The sequence below is a fragment of the Ambystoma mexicanum genome, chromosome 3p (genome assembly GCF_040938575.1).
Source record: "Ambystoma mexicanum isolate Mex_15411 chromosome 3p, UKY_AmexF1_1, whole genome shotgun sequence".
Classification (NCBI taxonomy): Eukaryota; Metazoa; Chordata; class Amphibia; order Caudata; family Ambystomatidae; genus Ambystoma; species Ambystoma mexicanum.
In genome coordinates, this window is record NC_090925.1 from 758,764,422 (window position 1) to 758,780,789 (window position 16,368).

Below are 16,368 nucleotides of genomic sequence, written 5' to 3' on the forward strand. Positions count from 1 at the left end.
GCCGTCAGGGGGTCCTTCGTTTGTTGGTAGATGTTGCGGCCGTCCGTGATCGCCAGCAAATTGAATATGCATAGGACTTCATCCCCAACATTAAGTAGGAGGTGCAACCTCATTTTCCTTGATGTGGCAATGTCTTTGCACTCCATGGCCATCTCAAATTTTTGTATCCACAAATGCCATCGTGGGCCAACTGATGATGGGTCAGTGTATGGGTCAAAGGGGTTGAGAGCAATGGTTGACCCTCCTTGCGGGCGTGCCTGCGGCGTGGACGGTGACAGGTTAGCGGCCATTCTGGAGGGCGTGCTGGGCCTGGGGGTGGACGTGCCTGTCACCATGTTTTTGTGAATTTGGCGCCTGTCAGTGCGCACTTATGGCAACTGTTATCTCACCTTGGAATGCTATTGGTGATTGCTCTTGGCTTCCCCGGCGTGTGTCCACGTGTTGGGCACGAGGCTTCTTCTTCTCCCCTTATTTGCCTGTTCTATGGCGTGGAGGTGTCTGCCCATTGGTGTTGGGCCACACAGTGCCTGCTTCGCAGCCACAGTTGTGGGCAGAATCCGTAGTGATCCAGACGTGTGCTTCGTGGATTGCTTCAGATTATGCAATAAAATGTGAGAGAAGAGAGGAAAAAAAAGTATTTTTTGGGGGGGGTTTTGGTGAGGTTTTTTGTTTGTTTTTTCCAGGTGGGGTTTGGGTGCCCCCACCGTGGTTCCAAAAAGGCTTTGTGTGCTGGGCGTCGGCGTCGCGCGTGCCGTTCTAATCGCTTCCCTTGTCACCAGTGTTATGTCCCCGAGGCGTCGGCGGGAAATCAGGAAGGTTGGCCTTGGGCTGCAAGGCCCCGCTGCGCAGCTCCAGTGGGAGCAGTAAAGACACGGACACACGGGTGTTGCTGTCCTGCCCTGGAAGTGCTCACGCAGAGCGGGGGCGGGGCTTTTATTGTGAACGCCTTGCGTCACCGCGTAGCGGGACGCAAGGCAGATACAACAGGGAGCTGCAGGCGCTGAGCCAGGTGTGCTTCAAGTAAAAGAAAACATTGCTTATGGCGAACAGAAAAATACCTCATGGGATGCAAATTGTGTATTTTAAATAATATTCACTCAGTGGTTTAAAGTGGAATTTATATATATAGTTTGGAAAAGAAGCAGCATGAAAGAAATTGCGCTGTTTTAAACTATTATTTTGGACATTTCCTTTGATCGGGTCAACTGCCAGCTCTGCCTTCCACAAACCCCGCCTCCTCAGGCTCCACCCCCCCAAACTCCACCCCCACCCAGACCTTCTGGAATCCCGCACCACATTTTTTCCATTTCCACCACTGTGGGTACGGACAGCCTAGCTTTGCGCAGGTAGAGGTGGGGCACACAAGTCGGACTCATTGGATAAGAGAAGTTGGCAGAGGACTCGATTGTTCAGATGCGGCTGGAGTCACAGGCGGGGGAGATAGAGTCAAGGCAGAGAGAGAGGGCGATCTGAAGGTGCCAATTTAGGAGAGGGTGAGGGCTAGATTGTGAGGGCATTAGTCTGTTAACACAAAAAAAAACAGGTTAGCATGTTTTTTTGAGCTTTTGACATGTCACATTGAAGAGACCTTTTACACACAAGCAAAGTGTCCGTGGTGCTTGTGTCATCCCCCTGTGTTATGGTAATACATGCACAGGTCTCCTTAGAACCTTGTGCATGTAGATTCCATCTGAGAGTGCCTCGCCAGTTGATGCTTCCACTGCAGTTACCTGGGGGCCTCAAATAAAGCTCTTCTCTTCTCCCATGCTTTGTGCCTCTTTATTTCATATGGCGACGAGGCACTGTACCCCGAGGCCCCCGGGAGCGTATTAGGTCACCTGATTGGGCGCAGCCCCCCCCCTTTTTTCGCTGCCGCCGACTTCTGCTGCCAGCGCCTGCAGCGGCCTGCCTGTCAGCTGTGGACAGCCAAGAGGAACAGCCAAGAGAGGCCTCGACATCACCTTTCAGTTCTCCACTGTAAAGGGTGCCGCTCCTCCCCGCTGGGAGTTTAGAGCGGCGCACATTGCACTCCTGCCCTACTCCAAAAGTGCTTCAGACAGCAGGAGCTGTCCATCTATCAGGTCAGAGGAGGGGGGAGGACGAAGTGAAACTCACACTTTCCTTTCATTTGGCATTTTATGTGTAAAACTGACAAAATGAAACCTACGCTTTCCTTTTATTGGCATTTTTTTGTGTAAAACCCTCACTGCTGCCCTGAGCAGAACCCTGCATAATTTTCAAAAGCTGCTAGCTGTTGCCGAGCAACGCACACACAGCATTAGCAGTCTTCATTCTCTCAATGGCTACTCTGACTTTCCGGGACTAATCACTCACTATCTTGGTCCATTGTGACATCACAACTGAACATTCCATCAGGTCTTCCCTGAACCAGCCAACCTGTGCTCCCAGCCCATTGTGAGGTCACAATCTGTACTAAGGACCATCCATACACTGAAGCCTAACGACTCTGCAGTACAGATACACCTGGGCATTCTCTGAATCGGGTCCCACCCTGCCATGCAAGCAATTCTATAAAGACTGTATCTCAGCGCCTCCTTGCTAACTGCCAACAGTACAGAAAACCTCTGCCTACACTACAGCAACTGGTGCCACTCAACGCCATTCCTCACCACTTACAACCTAGAATCAGGCACACCACCATGCAGGGCGTTCCGCCTCCCACCAAGTTTCTTCCATGCCCTGGGAGCCCAACCTGCCCATGGGAACAATGGATCGATGGATTCCACGTCTACCTCAGAGCCATTGGGGGCAGCAAATTCAATGATGACCTCAAGGAGGCGACCCTCTTGAACTATATGGGGGCAGAAGCACTGAGACTTTTCAGGACCCTTCCCGAACCCGGCAACATAGGAGGAGATGGCAACCGCAAGTTTGACATAGCATTGGCCAAACTCACCAGTCATTTTGGCAACAAGACCAACGTAGCACTGGAAAGATGCAGGTTATTTTCCAGAAAGCAGCTCAAAGGCGAGTCTATTGATTCATACATAGCGTCCCTCAGGGCGCTTATGTCAACCTGCAGTTTCACAGGTGTCTGTGATGAGTATTTGAGAGACCAATTGGTGCTGAATATGGCTGATCCACGCATCCAACAAAAATTGTGGCAAACCAAAAATCCCACCCTGGACCAAGCCACGGAGATAGCAAGGAGCATGGAATTGGGAGATCGATGCATGAGGGAAAGACGTGACCACACGACCAGTGTGGAAATCAAATGTGTCAGCCCTGAGTCCGAGCCTTACAAGCCTCTAGTAGCAGCAGTAAGAAAGGCTCCGCCATCAAGGGGTTCGAAATTTGGCTCAAGTAGAGCGAGGCCATACAACTCCCAGAATCCAACGCGCTGCCAGAGGTGCGGATGGTACAAGCATGCAAATCCTGACAAAGAATGCCCCGCCATCGCTGTGGAGTGTTATAAGTGCAGCCAGATTGGACACTTTGCCAAAGTCTGCAAGAACACACAGGGAAAGACAACCAGATATGGCAATCTCGCCAGGTGACCTTTCATCAGACCGTCCTCTGTGAGAGTAATCGAAAGCAACCAAGAGCACAATGATATGTTATCTATCAGTCCAATGCAACAAAAGGTACAAATACTCACTGTAACATCCCAACAACAGAGCAACGGTCCCTGGGTCAAAATGCAAATCAACGGCATATCATTACCTGTAATGGTAGACACTGGCTCCCCCTACACCATCGTGGATCTCAAGACCTTTTTGAGTGTACTCTCTGGCAAGATACATGACCTGCGAAGCACTTGTGTAAGAGCTACCGGTTATGGAAAAACACCCATCGAGATAATGGGATGTGTGTGGGTGAACCTCAAGTTCCATGACAGAGAAACATATTGCAAACTCTTTGTAGCCAAAGATGGCTCCTCCGTTGTGGGATGGGAAGAACAAGCCGCTCTTCGAGTAAGAATACACCCTGGAGAAGAAATCCCCGTGCTGAGTGTGCTCAATAATGATATGGACATCAAATCTAATCTAGCAAAACAATTCCCCAAGGTGTTCTGCGACAAGATTGGACTCCTAAAAGGTTTCCAACACAGAATAATCCTCAAAAGAGGTGCTGTCCCAGTGGCCCACCGAGTCCGCAATATTCCCTTTGGAACAAAAGAGGCATTGAAGAAAGAACTTAAGCACCTCTGCGATGAAAACATCATACAGCCCATCGAAAGTTCAGAATGGCTTGCCCCAATTGTCTTAGTAAAAAAACCGGACGATTCCATAAGAATGTGCGTCGACTTGAGAGACCTAAACAAAAACATATGGGTTGACAGACACCCACTTCCCAATATATCTGAACTCCTATCGACCATGAAACCTGCAAAATACTTTACAACTCTGGACCTCTCCTCAGCCTATCACCAGATTGCTTTGGAAGAGAGCTCAAAGAACCTAACATCTTTTGTCACACCTCTCGGTGCATTCATGTTTAACAGAATGCCATTCGGACTCGCTTCAGCCGCAGCAGTCTTTCAGAGACTCATGTCACATCTATTTGGAGGACTTGATGGCATACACTGCTTCGAAGATGATATCCTCATATCAGCCAGTACAGAAGAAGAGCACAACGCAAAACTTGTGGGTGTCCTACAGGTCATACAAAAAAGTGGGCTCACACTCAAATTAGAGAAATGCAACATAAAGTGCGACCGAGTTTCATACCTGGGCCATTCCATTGACGCCAACGGCATCAGCCACAAGAGGAAACCCATGGACACCATAATGAATATCGCCGAGCCTCAAAATAAAGACCAATTAAGGAGTTTCCTCGGGATGACAGAATACTACTCCAAGTTTATAAGCAACTATGCTGATAAGACCAAAAACATGAGAAACATCTTGAAGAAGGCAACCAAATTCATATGGTCCACTGAATGCAAGAACGAATTCGAAGAAATCAAATTTCAAATTAACCAAGCCCCAGCCTTAGGAATGTTCGATTGTAAAGCTAAAACCATCATATCCGTAGATGCAAGTAAAACCGGACTGGGTGGTGTCCTAGAACAGCAACAAGATAAGGACATTGTGACGATCGCATTCGCATCGAGAGTACTGAGGGGAGCCGAACTAAACTATTCCACCATTGAGAGAGAAGCTCTGGGTCTGAGGTGGATTCTTCAGCATTTCAGGAACCTAATTTGGGGCTTACCCGTCATACTGAAAACAGACCATAAACCTCTAGTAAATGTCCTTCAGTCCAAAACTATTCACCTTATATCAACGAGAATAAGACGTTGGTTCCTCGACATCATGCAATACAACCTCCAACTATGCTATACTCCTGGTCCACAAAACCAAGTAGCAGATTGTCTTTCCAGATTATCGACCAACATCGACACTGAGATTGCATCTCCAGATGAGGACATCATAGCTGTCGTAAACCCTGCCATCTCGAGAGATGAATGGAAAATTAATGCCAATACTGATCCGGAACAGCGAGAAATCAGGGAAGCGATAGCTAATGACTGGGTGGAAACGGGAGAGGCTTTAACAACCTTCATTCCCTTCAAGGAAGAATTATCCATGGACGATGAGCATATCTTCAGAGGCGATCGAGTAATCCCACCCACCCAACTCAGAAAAAAAGTACTCCAACTGGCACACGAAGGTCACCTAGGAAGAAGCTTGACGAAAAACAAGTTGAGAAACAACTATTGGTGGCCAGGAATGTGTAAAGAAGCAGAAGAACTGGTCAAAAATTGCTCCACGTGTGCCATGAGTGACAAGTCCAAGATCTTAAGAAAGACCCCCTTACAGCCTATTGAACCTCCCAAACATGTGTGGTCTAAACTGGCAATCGACATCATGGGTCCATTCGAGAACCTCAAAACAGTCAAAGTATATATCATAGTACTTGTCGATTACACCTCTAAATGGACAGAATGGGGAATAGCTGAGGACAATGTGACCTCAAAGAAAGTCATAGATTTCCTGACAGAGATCTTCAGCAGGGAGGGAGACCCCAAGGAATTGGTTTCGGACAACGGGTCTGAGTTCATATCTATGGAATTTTCTGATTTCCTCAAGAAAAGGTCCATCAGCCACATAACAACATCTTTGTACCATCCAATTTCCAACGGACTTGTGGAACGCATGAACAGGCTCGTGAAGAGCGTAGTCCAACTGGCCACGGCCAACAACCTCCCGTGGAGAGAAACTCTCAAAGAAGCTTTGCATGCGTATAGAACTACCCCACACACCACCACGAACATAGAGCCCTTCACCCTCATGCGAGGTAGGGTTGCAACTAACCGATTTAGACCGGCGTGGATGTTCTTATACACGGGAGAAGCAAGGGTGAACATGGATCTACTTCAAAAGACAGTAAGAGAAAAACAAGCAAAATACAAAAGACAATATGACTCCAGACATGGAGTAAAAGAGATGATGGTTCGTGAAGGAGACTGGGTACGTGTCAAAGAACCGAAGAAAACTCTCAAGGGTGAATCCATCTTCAGACCTCCACAGAGAGTTGTGAGTTGTCATGGGAAGTCTGTCATCCTCGATGATGGAAAGAGATGGTCTGGAGATTATCTCATAAAAGTAACAAAAGACATCCAAGAGACCAGCATATCTAAGGACAACAGTCCTGACAAACCATCACAACACACCTCACATTCCCCAAGAGAATCCCTCTGTGAACATGTGGACAATGACAGACCTCACTCCATGCATCAAGGAGTCCCCACTGGAAGAATGTCCAGAAGGAACCGCAAAATCATCCAAAACTTCAACAATGACTATATTTATTACTAATGTACCCCAGTTTACCCATCTTCCCTCTGCCTCTCCCACTTGACACCCTTTTTTTTCCCTTTCACTTTCCCGCTTTTCCCCACCTGTTTTTCCTTTTTCTTTTGCCTCACGTGGGGGAGATGTTATGGTAATACATGCACAGGTCTCCTTAGAACCTTGTGCATGTAGATTCCATTTGAGAGTGCCTCGCCAGTTGATGCTTCCACTGCAGCTACCTGGGGGCCTCAAATAAAGCTCTTCTCTTCTCCCATGCTTTGTGCCTCTTTATTTCACCCTGCTGCCCCCCTCACACCCAACACCCTTCCCCCCCCAAGGCGCCTCTGTGATTTCTGCAGAATTACACGAGTGTCATGTACAGTTATGGAGGCCACATTGGGTGTCATAGTGCCCAGTTTCGGATGTCACATCTGGATAATTCTGTTCAGCTGTGAGTCCTTATCCAAAGCATTGTAATCCATTTCAGGGGCCGCGTCTGCAATATCGCGCCCACACTTCTGGAGGCCATTGCTGCGGAAGAGTCAAGACAATGGGCCACAGCGTGTGGCTACAGCCATTTCTCCTTGGAGGAGAGCCTCAGGAATCTAGCCAGGTCTACACGCGAGGGGAGGTGGACGGTGAGGGTGGACTATGTGAGAACGGTTGTTCCAGTCATATGGCACAAGGCTATCTTGCGCTGTGACATGGCACCAGGGAAGGTGGATCAGGGCACACAGATCCAGCAGTGACATGAGCAAATGTCATCTTATAGGGAGGCAATAATTGCCTGGTACAACCTCCTTGGTTTAATTTGATTTGATTTGTTTATGTATATAGCGCACCTAACCCTCGGGTATATGGGCGCGTTACGTAGGGTTACACAGTTACACGATTACCGTACAGTATATGCAAGGATATACAGTGAGTTGTATACAAAAGCAATACAGCGATGACATGCATAACTTATGTACAAACATGGAATTGTATAGTGTTAAGTAAGTCATATATACAGGTAGTCATATAAAAATTACATTAGGTGTGCAAATACATCAGGTAGGAATTGACAGTTAGTCACAGATTGGCATGAAGAAGCAACAGAGTTGTGTCATAGTGACTTGATTCAGAAGGATCCTGTTCCAGACCCAGGAGAGAACTAGTATTCAGAAAGTAGAGGTAACGCTGGCGACCACAAAAGTTGCCACTACTAGGTTAAGCAAGGAGACAAGTGGATGGGCCAAGCAGGCGTTATCTCTATTCACATTATAAAACTATGGGGGAGGGAATGAGTCTTTTTTGTTAACCACACACCATTGAAAAGCCTTTAGGTGCTTGGGAGAATTAAAGGGTGCAGTTTTGGGTCCTGTAAATGGTGCCCAATTGAGGACATTGGAGTCTTGGATCCTCCATGTTGCATGCTCCTCATACTGACCACCAGTGACCGCCAGTGTACAATAAACCAGGGGCGGAGCCAGGGAGTGGGACCAAAGGGTCAGCCACGCCTCCTTGCTCCTCCCTGGTGCCCGGTGCACACCCCCATGAGTCCGGCAGGGCTTGCGCTCGGTCAGGACTGGCACTGACTGAGCATCTGCCCTGATATTTTTTTTTAAAACCTTTGAGTGGCATGCTGCCATGTGCATGGCAGCATGCCACTCACAGTTTTAAAAAAAAATGTCATTAGGGGTGGCACTCAGGATACAACCTATATATGCTAGTAATAGCATGTGATTTAAAGTGATCATTACTGGCATAGACAGGTTGTTGCAGCAGCCGTGTGCATGTTATTTACACTGAGCATTACTGGCATAGCTAGGGTGTGGCAGTAGCCTCATGCATTTCATTTACACTGAGCATTACTGGCATAGTTAGGGTGTGGCAGTAGCCTTGTGCAGGTTATTTACACTGAGCATTACTGGCATAGATAGGGAGTGGCAGTAGCCTCGTGGATTTTATTTACACTGAGCATTATTGGCATAGATAGGGCGTGGCAGTAGCTTTGTGCATATTATTTGCAGTCAGCATTACTGGCATGGATAGGTTGTGGCAGCAGCCTCGTGCATGTTATTTACACTGAGCATTGCTGGCATAGATAGGGTGGGACAGCAGCCTTGTGCATGTTATTTACACTGCGCATTACTGGCATAGATAGGATGTGGCAGCAGCCTCGTGCATATTATTTACACTGAGCATTGCTGGCATACATAGGGTGGGGCAGCAGCCTCGTGCATGTTATTTACACTGAGCATTACTGGCATAGATAGGGTGCGGCAGCAGCCTCGTGCATGTTATTTACACTGAACATTACTGGCATAGATAGGGTGTGACAGCAGCCTCCTGCATGTTATTTACACTGAGCATTACTGGCATAGATAGTGTGTGGCAGCAGCCTCGTGCATATTATTTACACTGAGCATTGCTGGCATAAATAGGATGGGACAGCAGCCTCATGCATGTTATTTACAGTGAGCATTACTGGCATAGATAGGTTGTGGCAGCAGCCTTGTGCATGTTATTTACACTGATATTATGTAGTGCACTGTTAGTGACATGGCATTTACTAGATTTTTTCATGTGTTATCCTAGAAAAACAACTGTAAATTGGATGTCTTGTTATGTAGTTATTGTCACAAATTGTGCTGCAAAATGCATCATTTCAGTACATTATTTAAAAACGTTCCCAAAATGGCTGCCCATGAATCATGAAATTCACTAGATATTGTGCATGTTCCCCTAGAGAAACAGCTATGAATTGTATGGCTTTTCATCCCACTTTGCTTTGAAAATGTGCCACAAAATGCATAATTTCAGTGCATTATTTAAAACAAATTCTCTAGGGATAAACGCCCCCCCCCCCCCGCCCCCACACTCCCCTCATGGTTCCCCCTTGATTCTTGTGAGCTCCCGCACCATGTTTGGTCGTTCGAGCTAATTTGAGGAGAAATGTAGGACCCTTCATGGAAAACATTCACCACCCCATGAGGACTCACCCACGAGTCGTTACGATTGGTGCCCCTTCAGGCGCTATTCCAACCCAAACCCCCCAGCACCAAAAGCTGCCACTGCGACAGACTCTCTGATGAAAGTAGCGGCCACGTTTATACTGTAGCCCAACTCAATCCGTGCCCTCTCTCCTTTGACTGCCAACTGTGGGTGGGGCGTGTGCACCAGTTGGGATGGTGCCTCTGAAACGTTAGTGGGGTTGGAGCAGAGTCAGCCACATGCCAGGCTTCTCCAGCACACATGTCCATCTGTCAATCATGGGTGTGTCAGGGAGAGTTTAAAGGCATGAGAAGCAAAGATGGGGAATCATTGATGTAGGAGATAAGCCTCGATAGCCCCTAAACCACCAACAGCCCCACCACCCAGGGCTGGCACGCCACATCTTCCATCAGCAGGGGAGGAGAAGTTCTGCAAACCCAGCAAAATCGTATCACATTTCCTGACCTCAAGGGTTGGCATCCTGTGTGAGTGATGCAAGAGTACTCAGATATGAAATCAGACTGCAGAGATGGAGCGAAAGGGCTGCAGGGGCTCAAGAAATTAAAGGAAGCATTAGATAGGCCACTAGGACGGTCAGATAACAGAGACACACTAAACTGAACCGATGGAGGCATCTATGCACGGCCGCGGGGCCCCAGCAGGGGTGCTCACATCCGTCAGGAATGCACAACAGAGGAAATTACATGATGCAGATTGAGGGCCTGATTCTGATTCCATTGTAAAATTAGAAAAGTGTTGTTCCGTGATGGAAGGACACTTTTCATATTTGCCCCATATTCTGTGACAATAGGCACAGAATATGGAGCATGTAAGAAATCTGTCATTCCGCCATGACATGACGCGTTTCTGGTTTTAGATGGAGTTCAGAATCAGGCCATTGGGCTCTGATGTAGATTTTGGCTTTGTTTATTATGGCACAGGGCCGGATTCTGAGGTGCTGCAAAAAAATAGAAATATTTTGTTCCATGTAGGAGCAACACTTTTCTTAAAATCACATTATTCTGTTAAACTAAGAATGTGGCTGGGCACCAACGCCTGGCTTTCCAATGTGCCTGATTTATGTCTTGACAACATCCCTATCAATTTTCAGAGCAGGCATTGCGAGGGCATTCTCCTTTGCAGGGGCCTACTTTTGCATGTTAAAAAAAATGAGTTAAAATATGGCACCTGTGAGCAGTTGTTAACATTTTTACACAAGTTTTTCCTTTAAAAGCTAGGCTCTCCACTGGATGGCAACACCACTTTTCGAATGCACTAATTTACTGAAGGCTCAATGAACAGGGTGCTCTATGGGGTCTCCCAACAGAATAATGTTGGGTCACCGAAGTGACCCTCATGGTTTAAGATTGTCCTCATCCCTGGGGAATTAGATCAATTAATGGTGGGATATCCCTTGATAACCTCGCTAAGTTCACTTTAAACATTTGTTTGACCATCGACTATTTCCTTATTAAAGCCCATGATTGGTCACTGTTTGGCAATCTGTTCGTAGTGGATAGGGCCCGAAGCGACAATCTGATGCTACTCTTAGCATTGTGCTATGTGACTGACCAGAATAATCAGTATTGCACTCTCCAGGGCGACCCTGACACTGACGCAACTGCGCGTAATGGTAAGAGCTTTGAATGGACATCTCGGATTGCCAATAGTGAGTGTCCTCTCTATTATATTTCAGATAATGTACGGCGTACTTCAAGAAGAACGTGTTGGTGCTGGGATGGATGTGCTGGCATTGGGGGGCAGGAGTTAGTACCTCTTCTAGGTAATGCTGATGGCACAGTTCAGTTGACAAGACCACCATATACCCAAAAAACCCTTATTGACCACTGCGCCTCGCTTGAGTAAGACAAAGATCTTCCCATAAGTATTGGAAAATCTAAACTCATGATTATAGGGGCCAGGATCAATTGTATCAATGATATGATTGATTATTTATAACTCTCGTAATACCGAGAGGTTTCTAAGCATGGACCCAGGGATCGAAGCTATGTTGCTCCATGTCGTCTTGCTTCCAAGGCGACCACATTGCCCCTGAGCTATCCTCCCGAGAGGATAGCTCATGTCCCAAGTGTGTCACTTCACACTTAACGACACGAGTATAGATAAAGTAAAATCTTTTGTTTATCTGGGTGTCACTTTCACAGAGAAGTCTCGGGAGATCAGTCACATTTATAAGGATGTGACATTGTCGAAGTACATTGAAAGGTAATCAGATGACGTAATTATCTAGGTGTATCACCTTAAGCCCAAGGTCATTGCCCTGTATGGTTCAGAGCGAAGGGGCTGTGAAGAACCCCAACATTTGCAGGTGGCTGAAGGGGCATTCCTGAAGAAGGTTATGAGACTACCGAGGTCCTCCCCTGACTTCTCATTATGGAACAAATTAGAGCAGACCACGCGCTGATGTGGGTGTCAGTATGGTGTAATCCCTTGCCCACTTTTCCACGAAAAGTCTTGAGGGATATAAACGCAAGGATCTGTGTCGGGAAGGGCCACTGGTTGAAATTTGTTAGAGCGGCCTTTTACTCTATTTGTAGCCCCACAGCTTTCTTAGCCCAGGTACACTTCATATCGAATCGTATATGGATGAATATCAGCACAGGATTAAACCCTGTGGAGGCCGCTAGGCAGTCGAAATGTCGAGCCACCACTAGCAAATTATCTCCTAATACGTTTTTAATTTTCTGCACTGCTTTATTTTGATCCGTTCTCGCGGGGCACCTAAAAGGAGTAGGGCCCAGAGGCCTGTGCCTACTTGGCCTAATGGATGATCCAGCACTGTTGAATATAAACTACAGGGAACCAGGGACGGCATTTAGGGGTCGCCAGAGGTCGCAACTGCGACCTCTGAGGTCTCCCTTGCGACCTCTGGGGTCTCCCTTGCGACCTCTAAAAAAATGGGGGGGTTTTTGTTGTAATGCTAGCTCCTGGCATGTGGCTCTTTACTTCTGGGGTGGCTGGCTTTCTTGTTCAGGCCCCTTAAAAAAAAGAAGAAAAATAAGAACAGGAGTGCCACAAGTCTAACACTTTCAGCACTGGCCCTAAATAAGAATGAACAGGAATACCAAATAATGTGTCTTTCTGGAATTCTATACAATAATTGCTAGACTCATTAAAGGTTTATTTCAGACACACTTCAGGGGGAGAGTCACTGATTTAGTCTGTTCTTAAACGCCTCACTCATCCTTTCATCCTTCTGAGGTCGATAAATGAGTACCAACACAGGTTGGGTGATATTGGGTGTATATTTTGTCTATATAAAGTGCTTAACCGTAAGTGCTATATAATAACACATCATTATCATTTGGTCATGGACGTCTGCTTGCATTCACAGTTATTTGGTATTATGGACCTATACACAATGATCTTAACGATGCATATGGCGATCCATTCTTGTATGAAATGTACATCACATTATAGTGATATCGTAACCATATTTTTCGTAGTGTACAATCCTATGTGATGCCACTTCCTGTTTTGTCAACGGGTGAAATGTGTTCCATCACTACCCACGATATCACTTCGGGCGGGGTCATATGACATCACTTCCTGTGATGTCATCAGGGGGTCAAGGGTCGTGTGATGTCACTTCCGCTACCCCTGGCATTTTGGTGAAATGACGCCCCTGCAGGGAAGCATTCCACCAAGGAGTTTCTGGCCATACCTGAGAGAGGAGAGCAAAGCATGCATTTCCTAACGGAGGATAGCACAGGGGCAACCGCTGGTCTTGGAAGCAGAACCACACAGAGCAACAGAGGTTTGAATCCCGGATTCCACGTTTAGAAACCGAACTCTGGTACTGTATGTTGTGAGACACCGAGGTGAAATATTTCCCCTTGGTTGATACTCCCCCGTATGCAATTTTATTTTTGTTTATGGGTGCTTTCAACCCATTTCAACACTTGTGAAGGAAACATAGGGAATGTTCCTCTACAGGGCGTCACATTCTGTTTTGGCGTGACATGAAGAGCTACGCGACTTGTGCGACATCACACACGACAAAAGGAAAACAGGACAGAGGTGAAGAAACAACTCGTGGCAAAGTTCGTGGGAGCCAGAGAATGAACTTAATAAATGAAAAAGGATAACAGATCGCATTTGCCCTCTCTTCGTATGGCACGAACGCACAATATATTGTTTGAGTCCACAAACCAGCAATATGAAAACGGCGTCGATGCATTAGATTCAACATATTGCCTACAGGTAGCACTTGGTCCAGCGTTTCTGGGGAGATTAGGCTTGTTCTGTTTGTCCCAGGTGCAGACCCTCTACGCTATTTGCAGATGCTATCAGTCTATTCAAAATACCGCCATTTTAACTAGTTTGAAAAATAGAGCTTTTAGGGGCTGTCGCCCTGCTCTATTTGACTTTGAAATCCTGCTGTCGCTTGGGCCAGGCTATTGATTTTTTTTCGCTCACCTATCAAGATTAGAACGCGGAAACAAGCTTCTGTGTTGCAGAAAATGTAATTGCTGCCATTTTCCGTCTTGTGTAAAAGTTCTGATGCTGGATACATTTTTTTACATGTTTATTGTATTTTCTTATAAAACGTTTATGTTCCAATTGGTTATTTACTAATAGCAGTGCTTAATTTTTGAGTGAGTCTGCCAGGGCTGCACCCCAGATCTTATTTCTGGGCACCTGGACTATTTGTCTGAGTCCCCGTTGGAGTAGCTGGTGTTTGGTCAACTTTTGGTTTTACTGTCACAAAGTATTGGTCACACAACAAGAAATAGTGCGAATCCGATTGGAACTGCTGTGCTTGTTATACAATATGGTAACATGCCGGTCATGCCAGCACACTGCTCTACTTACCCTCCATGCCACTGGTTCCTCTCTGCTGCTGGTATAACTGGCAGCCCTGCTGCAGCAGGGTGAACTGCTCAAGCGTGCTGCGGTGCTGGCAGCAGCCAGGAAGCCGCAGTACCAGGTGCAGCTCACCAGTTCAGCGAGCAGACAACACACATGTATACGTGCAGTGTCCACACGATGCTAGCTTACCGGTGCCTCTACAGACGGAAGCTCTCAGCGGGCACATGCTTCCAAGCTGGGCACTGCCTCTTTTTCTTCTGTCACACAGCCAGCATGGGATGCACCAATTTGCAGGCGCGTGCCAGTCTGCCAATTTACTGAGTCTTAAACACTTATTAACACATTAATGCAACCAGTGCCGCAGAGTCACCAGTGCCATTAGTAGTGCAGGGGGTAATAGTACAGAGAGGGCAACAATATGACAATCACCAGTCAACAGCAGCACCATAGAGGCCAGGACAGGGAAGAGGCACTGCCAGGGAGGGGCGCCTGTTCTGAGTGCTGACCTACAGAAGAAGGTGTTTAACATCGGTTCAGTGATGCTGCATCTACAATTGGTATTTGTAAATCACACATCTGCCATGGGTAGTGCTCACATCACCCCCAATGAGCCAGTGGGAGTTGCAGCTGCAACACCAAATATGTTGACTATGTGGGGAGAAGCAGTGGGTGGGGCCAGTGCGGGCAGCAAGCTGCCGCCCACCCCCATGTGGCACGGGCGTGCTAACAATTATTTGGGCCCTGGCACTTATTTATTTATTTATTTATTTGCAATTCTAGTGCTCACTAACAGTGTCATTGATATGTGAACTTCTTCACCTCCGCACACAACGCCAACATGCTGAGGAGTAACAAACCACGAATCGTGATGTCGCACCATCATTGCAGTGTCTACGTTAGCCAACATTGCACCCTGACAACGCTCTTGCCAAGAATCGTGACACCCTCATCCACTGTTTTCTTTTGTTTTTAAACATGTTTGCCATTTTTTCATGTTAGAGTGACATTACAATTTAGGGAGCGAGGGCAATTACAGAGCCCATAACTTGGGTGAGGGGCGGGCTGATAACACCCATAACAGCCTTGTCCCCCCCATCCCTGGGCTGTAATGCCTCGTTTGTATGTTTTCAACTCTCGTTTGATGCTCGTGGACATGTACTTACAACTATTAACTTCTTCCTTACGTGCATGCTAAACAGGCGGGATTCCTTGCCCGTGGGGTTGTTCACCGCCTTGGTTGGCCTACTGAGTTCTTGCGTTGATGCTTACGCGACCCTTCCTGGACACTAGGATATGCCTACGCGCTTCTTTGGTTAGCGCATCAATCGACTCACACTGCCCTCATTCCCATCGCATTCCACGTGGCTCTCCTGTGCTTTCTCATTCTCCAGGGTAACCTCCCCATAGGCAGGGAAGTTAAGGATCCGCGGCTCTTCTTCTTTTTGTTGAGGTGTCTACGCAGCTGTGTCCTCAGCTACCTGGCATGATGCTTCCTGTGTGATTTCCGCAGCAACGCCATCTTCAGCAGGTGCAGCCTTTCTCTGCTCACTCTCATCTGGATCGGGCTTCTCTTTTTTTGAATTTTCTTCCGGTCGCTCTGAACAAAGGTATGAATTGTATACCTTATGAGTATGTTACTAACTAAATACATTCTTATATAGCGCAACACTAACCCAAAGGTCTCAGGGCGGTCACATAGAAAGACAACAAGAGGTTGGTTATTTGTTATTTGTTATTGAACTCAAGCTTTGAAGAGAAATGTCTTAAGACGTTTCCTGAACTGCTGCAATGTCGTACA